The sequence below is a fragment of the Lontra canadensis genome, unplaced genomic scaffold (assembly GCF_010015895.1).
Source record: "Lontra canadensis isolate GAN:19392208 unplaced genomic scaffold, GSC_riverotter_1.0 scaffold117, whole genome shotgun sequence".
NCBI classification, from domain to species: Eukaryota; Metazoa; Chordata; class Mammalia; order Carnivora; family Mustelidae; genus Lontra; species Lontra canadensis.
The window spans coordinates 4,627,579-4,636,082 of record NW_022631111.1 but is presented as its reverse complement, the minus strand read 5'-3'; positions in this window follow the sequence as shown (position 1 = coordinate 4,636,082).

The following is an 8,504-nucleotide window of genomic DNA, read 5'->3' as shown; positions in this document are numbered from 1 at the left end:
CAAATAATCCTAAAATTTATATGGAACCAGAAAAGACCGCGAATAGCCAAAGGAATATTGAAAAAGAAAGCCAAAGTTGGTGGCATCACAATTCCGGACTTCAAACGCTATTACAAAGCTGTCATCCTCAAGACAGCATGGTACTGGCACAAAAACAGACACATAGACCAATGGAACAGAATAGAGAGCCCAGAAATAGACCCTCAACTCTATGGTCAACTAATCTTCGACAAAGCAGGAAAGAATGTCCAATGGAAAAAAGACAGCCTCTTCAATAAATGGTGTTGGGAAAATTCGACAGCCACATGCAGAAAAATGAAATTGGATCATTTCCTTACACCACACACGAAAATAGACTCAAAATGGATGAAGGACCTCAATGTGAGAAAGGAATCCATCAAAATCCTTGAGGAGAACACAGGCAGCAACCTCTTTGACCTCAGCCACAGCAACATCTTCCTAGGAACATCGCCAAAGGCAAGGGAAGCAAGGGCAAAAATGAACTATTGGGATTTCATCAAGATCAAAAGCTTTTGCACAGCAAAGGAAACAGTTAACAAAACCAAAAGACAACTGACAGAATGGGAGAAGATATTTGCAAACAACATATCAGATAAAGGGCTAGTGTCCAGAATCTATAAAGAACTTAGCAAGCTCAACACCCAAAGAACAAATAATCCAATCAAGAAATGGGCAGAAGACATGAATAGACATTTCTGCAAAGAAGACATCCAGATGGCCAACAGACACATGAAAAAGTGCTCCACATCACTCGGCATCAGGGAAATACAAATCAAAACCACAATGAGATATCACCTCACACCAGTCAGAATGGCTGAAATTAACAAGTCCAGAAATGACAGATGCTGGCGAGGATGCGGAGAAAAGGGAACCTTCCTACACTGTTGGTGGGAATGCAAGCTGGTGCAACCACTCTGGAAAACAGCATGGAGGTTCCTCAAAATGTTGAAAATAGAACTACCCTATGACCCAGCAATTGCACTGCTGGGTATTTACCCTAAAGATACAAACGTAGTGATCCGAAGGGGCACATGCACCCGAATGTTTATAGCAGCAATGTCTACAATAGCCAAACTATGGAAAGAACCTAGATGTCCATCAACAGACGAATGGATAAAGAAGAGGTGGTATATATACACAATGGAATACTATGCAGCCATCAAAAGAAATGAAATCTTGCCATTTGCAACAACGTGGATGGAACTAGAGGGTATCATGCTTAGCGAAATAAGTCAATCAGAGAAAGACAACTATCATATGATCTCCCTGATATGAGGGAGAGGAGATGCAACATGGGGGGTTAATGGGGTAGGAGAAGAGTAAATGAAACAAGTTGGGATTGGGAGGGAGACAAACCATAAGTGACTCTTAATCTCACAAAGCAAACTGAGGGTTGCTGGGGGGAGGGGGGTTGGGAGGGGGGAGTGGGGTTATGGACATTGGGGAGGGTATGTGCTATGGTGAGTGCTGTGAAGTGTGTAAACCTGGAGATTCACAGACCTGTACCCCTGGGGAAAAATAAATATATGTTTATAAAAAATTAAAAAAATAAATAAATAAAAAATTAAAAAATAAATTAAAAAAAGAATAATAAAGGAATAATATGAATAAAAAAAATTATTGTTGAACAAAAGAATTAGGTTAATTCTTGTTATTAATTAATTAATTAATTATTAATTAAAAGGTTAATTAATGTTAAATGACTTTTTAGAATCAAACAGAAGGGGTATCAATATATTTTATAAGCTCCCAACCAGAAAAAGTGCTCAAATAGTCATTTATGTGTGACATAATCAAATAAATGAATGGATTGATTGCTAAGAACCCAGGACAACTCATTATGTGATTTGGTTAAGTCGTGACATCTATCAATTTCAGTTCAAATAATTCCATAATAATTCTTTGAGTTTGTGAATCCAAGATGACCGGTTTTCTATGAGTTGGGAAGGGCCACGTGCTATGTGATACCTGCTCTTGTCATGGGGGACCAGCCCTCGGAAAGCACACTTTCTATGCTGTTAAATTTCTTTGAACTTACAGGTAAACGTGGCCCATATAATTCTGAGAAGACCCAAGAAGAAAGCCTCTCTTGTGAAAGAAATGGACACCTGTTTGCTCAATTTCACTTGAGAGATGGTTTTGATTCTGAGGCACATCAGGTAAGGCCTTGCTTTGCAGCTGCTGTGGGTAAATCCTCAGGACCCCAAAAAGAGCACACTGCTTACTCACCTCTCTAGCCTATAACTCCTTATCCTAGGCTTTCAGTGGGGTGCCATCTGAGAATAGCAGTGAAATTCTAAGTGGTAATAAAATTCATCCCAACAGGTCATTTCCACAAAGCAGGGTCAAATCTGGGGAGCAATAGCTGAGTGAGTTAGATCTTGTTGGCCCCTTGACCCCTTCTTCTACCTCTTTTAGGGTACATTCCACATACTTTAGGCAGGCAAACCTTCATCCTATCCTCTACTGTTCAAAGATCTCTAATGACTGAGGCTCCAAAATGATTCTACCAATGTCATCACATTGCTAAAACTTAAAATCTCATCAAGCTGCAAATTCTTCTAAGCTTGGGAGAATACCAGAAGGATGGAGCATGTTTACACTAAGATCTGAATGACTGATAGTCTTGAAATCCATCCCAGATGTTGCTTTGCTTAAAGAAAGCTCTACAAAAATTTGCTTTTGTTTGAATCCCAGTAAGGAAATTCAGGTGACCCTAAAAAAGATATTTGGAGAAGGAGGCTCCCAGCATTCCATCAAACCCTGGTGCTAGAACCTACCACATGAATTTCATGAACCTTAAAATGATTTCCTTAATCAATGTGTTAATGACCCCACCCCAGGTTTTCTTCCTATTCCTGCCATAGGGAATCACCTAAAATGCAGATCTGTGTTATCCCACCATTTAAAATCCATCAGTAATTCATTATTGCCTGTGCAATAATAGGTCAAGGTCTTCAGCATAGAGTGGAAGGTTCTTCTCGATATCACTCCACTTCTGTACCCCCTAAATCCATTCTGACATCTCACTAACACATATCAAGCAGATTCTCACCTCTAGGACTTTATACAACTTGTGGGCTCTGCCTGCCCTGGGTTCCACCCAGCCCCTTCTGAACCAGCAACTCTCACTTACCCTCAGGACTTAACGAGATACCACGTCCCCTATGCCAGAACTGACAGTCACCACTGATGGCCTTCCTCTAGGCTCTGGCCTTCCTCTTTCAAACTTTCCATCCCACTTGGGCTGCAGGCTCCTCAAGTTCCTGGTGAGGTTTACAATGCCTCCCCATGCCTGCCTAGCACAACTGGTTGTGGTATGAATAAATATTTCTATAGTGAGAGAATGAATGTAGCAACTAATCTATCTATCTGCTACTAAACAAGGATTTTTAAAAAATAAGTAAACCACCTCCAAAAAATATTGGATCCAAATTTTAAGATCAAAAGTCAAGGAGAAAAATAACCAAATAGCATACTATGTATCTAAAAAGAACCTAAAAAAAAAAATCAATATTGCATATGGTTCAAGTTCTTGCTTTGCATACAAATGAAACGTGTTTCCTATATGGTAGAGCCTAGGAGTAAATGCAGAAGATTTGGAACTACCTGGGTTCTGAATTTATATAGGCTGCTTAAGACAATGCAGGACCTCTTTTACATATTTTAAAGAATCATACATCTGCCACTGAGGGTGAATTTGAAGTAGAGGGTACGTGGGGGGTGGAGCAGAGAAAAGAGTTTGGGGAAGGACAACCAGAAAAACAAATTCCAGTGAAAAATACCTCTACAGAATGAGCATGCTATGATTGTAGGCGGCTGATACTCCTGAATGTGCTCGCAAAATCATTAAATTCTAATTAATACTGGATTAGGCTTGCCGCGGTGTGATAAACCCCAAAGTGTTCTTCTCAGGTCAGAAACGCCCAGTCCCCTCCCGCTGGTCTCACATGCCTGTCAGCTACGTCTTGGTTTGTGCTTCAGACATGAGCCTGCAAAGCTTCCAAGTCACAGGCAACTAGTGTTGAAAACTCATTACCTGAATGTTGCCTCAGAAATTAACAAAGTGGCTAGATTCTTTGATGGTCTGGTGTTCAGGGGTGAGTTAATGATTCTCTACTTTCTTTGGGAAGAAAAATGCTGGGATGGAGAGTCATGTTAACAGCTGGGCATGGGCTGCCTGTTTTTCTGCTTGGGAATGCTCTAGGAAACCTTTTCAAGCCAAATAATCACTGTCTACCAAGTTAAAATTTACCAAGCACTTTCCTCGTAAGTGATTTGGTCCTTACAATAACTTGGAAACTAAAATACTATACGAATCTTAAAGATAAAGACTTTGTGGTTCAGGAAAGTTGATGCAGAGCTGTGGTTCAAGCCTAGGTATGATTTCAAGAACTGGGTTTGCTTTGTTTCGACACAAGCCAACCTCCCATGGAAACTTGTAGGGGACACAGAACTGAATATCCCTGGCCCAGCCCCTATTCACCAAAAGCAACCCGGAGGCCAATTATATTTCTTTAACTTTCATCATCTGAAGGCTGACCACACATCAATCTCCTTTTATAATTGTTGGCATGCCTCTACAGCTTCTCCCAGCCCTTCCCTCTTGCAGAAACAAACCACTCTGTAACCCACTTCCTCAATCTGTCCACACTTCCAGACATACTGTAAGTCCAGTCAATATTCTCTAGGCCCTTTCTAGATCCTTTCCCTGGACCTTGTGGGGCCCTGCCTCTGTTGTGAATGCTCTGTTCATTATTCCTGGCTCCACCTTACACCATGCATTCCTTGCCTAGTGCCTAACATTCCAGGTGGGATTTGGGGATCTTGCATCCCCACACAAGAATGGCTCCCTATCAAACCTTATGGTTATTTTTGGTTTCCTACTCATCCTCCAGCTCTTCACTCTCTTGGAAAGTGCACACTGTATTGATAAAGTTGTCCTCATCGTGCCATCACCCTCATCTCTGCACTGCCCATCCAGGCCACTCTTCTGTCAGTGTCTCTCCTCAGCCTCCCATGGTACCTGTAATTTCCCTATCTCTTCCTCCACGCCCTTAGCCCCCTGCTTTAGTCCAAGAAGCATATGTGTTCCAACCTATGGATAACTCTTCTGCTCCCGAGCATCCCCATGTCCTCTACCAAATTCCCTATCATTGTTCCACATTTTCCTTTGGATCCCCCTGGGTTCCTTCCCATCAGTCACAAATATGCTTCTTCAAGTCCTTTTCCCCTTCAAGTCACTCCCCCTAGGTTTCTTTCATTACTGTTCCCTCTCTTTAACAGGTCTAACCTCTATTGAGAAAGGGTCTTCTTTCCTCCTATCTTCTAATTACCATCCCTTTCCTCCTCATTGCGCTATTGCTCTGGCAGTTTCTCTGCTCTCTACTTCTTTGAAGTTCCAAACTTTTCCAGGTACCCCAAGAGTATCTTATAACTCTTTCCACAGTCAAAATCCCATTCAATCCTCATGGATTTCTTTTCTCACATCCTCACCATCCACAACTGCACTGAAACTTCTTCACAAGATATGTCGTAAAAGGCAAATGTGCAAGTCCAGGGTACTGGGGCTTCTCAGGTCACCAGGGCTGACTCTTCTTATGGTCCAAACTTCATCTCATCTGAGACTCTGCATCTCCCGGTGCAATATCATCTTGTTTAAAAAACACGACCACTCCCTGGAACCCACCACGTTAGGTTAACATTTTGTAACGTGAATCTCAAGCTCTCTCAATCTATCCTTTCTGATCAGGAAAAAAATGCATTTGTTTCCTGTGCTGAACCAACGCCATTTATACATAAGTGTTTGGAAAGTATAGTCAACATGGATTCTCAACTTCGTTTCAGGGTTCTCTGATAATTAACATGCAATGCGAATTCCCACAAAGAATGATGCTAAGACGTGCTGTGAGGCAGTCTCCAGGGCCGGTGCAGATGTGGGATATATTTAGCCATGCATGAACCCACACACAGCGGAAATGCCCACCTTTGATAGTGCATCTTTCTCATCTCTAAGTGGTACAAGTGTCTCTCAGTGGGAGATGCCATCTTGCTGCCACTCCTTATAGCAAGCTGCCCCTCCTGTGGAGAAAGAAAGTCGGAGAACAAAGTTCAACACCTGGATGCAGAAAAAAAAGAAGAAGCAGCAGCAGCTAATTATTTTGAGGCTCTCTTTTCTTCCTTATCTTACCCTGATTAATGCTGGAAGTTTGTCATTGTTGGTTTGCAAATCTCTGGCTTCACTATAATCACAAATATTAAGGTCTAATTCCACATCAATGAGGTCTACTCAGAATTTCAAGTATGTTGATGTTGCACTCCACTTATTCAATTACAAAAAGAAAAATAAAGTATTTTGCAGGATAGTGACATAGTTTGAGGAAGTGTTGCTTTTAAATAAGAAGATACGGGGGCACCTGGGTGGCTCAGTGGGTTAAGCCTCTGCCTTCAGCTCAGGTCATGATCCCAGAGTACTGGGATCAAGCCCCACATCAGGCTCTGTTCAGCAGGGAGCCTGCTTCTCCCTCTTCTGCTGCCCCTGCTTGTTCTCTCTCTCTGTCAAATAAATAAATAATCTTGAAGTAAATAAATAAGAAGATACCAAGAGTTTTGAACAAAATGAATGTCTGTTAATCTCCAAAGAAGACTTCATGTATACAATGCAATGATGCTCAACATCAGTAAAGGACAACTTGAATACCAAAATTATGGTGTATTTTTCTAACCATCACAATTAAAGTGTTATGCACAATTTCCAGTAATTTTTTTTTAACAAGAGATTGGCATTCTTCGTCTCTCCTTCTTCCTGCTGACAACAAAGAAGTTGGAAAGACTGAAGCTCAAACCCTCGAAATATCCTGAGGAAATCTTTAGAATGCTAAAAATCATTTCAGATGATCCTCAAAGTAAGAAATAACTAGAAAATCAGGGATACTTTAAGTAACCACATGTCTGTTTTTTTGTTTGGTTTTGTTTTAACGGGGATTCTATTACTATGAAGAGGGAAACAGATGTCTGGGCAACAAGTAGTCCCTCACAGTTTCTATTCAAAATTAGGCCTATTTCACCATATTTTTCTGCCTATTCTATAGTTTCATTTTCCATGTAAAGAAAAGAATGAAGACACCAGTGTCCAAGGTCACCTTGGCTGTGGCAACAGTGTGGGTTGGGGGTGGAGGGCAGAACAGCCTGACTATGAAAGGACATTGGTTTTCTTCCAGTGAATGGGGGTAAGGACTGACAGGGGTTCAGCCAGCAGTTCACACATGTTTTCACCTCATCCCAAATTGAATGTTAGTGTCTGTGTTAGGACAAAAAATAGGTAGTCTTGTTACTAGAAAATATGTATGTGAAGAAGATTTCTATATCTACTTTTTAGATTTTTTAAAAATTTATTTGAGACAGAGTGAAAAAGAGAGAGTGAGCACAAGTACGGGGAGGGGCAGAGGGAGAGGGCATGATTGGAGCCAGGTTTACATCTGTCTGTCCCAGTTCTGTTACTTCCTATTTCCAGACATCATTTTCTTCATTTATAAAATGAAGGGGACTGTGTTAAACCCAATAAAGTCACTGGTATGGACTGATTTGTGTCCCTTTCTCCAAAATTCATATGTTGAAGTTTTAACCTCCAATGTGATTATATTTGGACAAAGGGCCTTTACAGAGGAAATTAAGGATATATGAGGTAATAAGGCTGGCACCCTGATACAGGAAACTATCCTTATAAAGAAAGAAAGGGACACCAGGGAGGAGCACACAGAGAAAAGTACTTGTGAGAGCACAGCAAGATGTAGCTCTGTGCAAGCCAAAGAGAAGGGCCCCAGAAGAATCCAACTTTGCCAGCACCTTGATCATGGACTTCCAGCCTCCAGAACATGAGGAAACACATTTCAGTTCTTTAGGCCCCCAGTCTGTGGTATTTGTGGTATTCATTATGCTTTCAACTCTAACATTGTTTTACGATGAATGCAGAATGTCTTTATGTAAAAGATCAAAATATATTAATACTAATTTAGAGATAATATTGTACAAATATTAAAGGTATTGAAAAAAATCTACAAAGCAATTGTCAGATCCCAGAATTTTAAATGCATAAAAGCAATTACTTCTAAAGGGCCATAATAGTTTATAAAGTGGTTTCACATAAATTATTTCATCATCCCAACTAAAACAGTAGAAAATCTTGTAAGTCACAGCATTAACTCCAGGTCTCATATCTTCTACCTAATCACGTAGATCTCCCTCTCTTTCGGAAAAGAAAACAACAACAAATCTTCCAAGTAAGTTATACTGAAAATAGGTGTGCAGCGAGGAGAATCCACTAAAAATTTAATTTAAAGATGACTGTTGATTCTCACCTATCTGACCACCATCCCTATAGTAAGTACTGCCTACAGGACTCTGCACCAGCCCTGATGGGGAAATGCAGGTTTTAATTTCTGCCCTCAGGAAGATTATAACTGGAGAAATAAGATACAGGAACA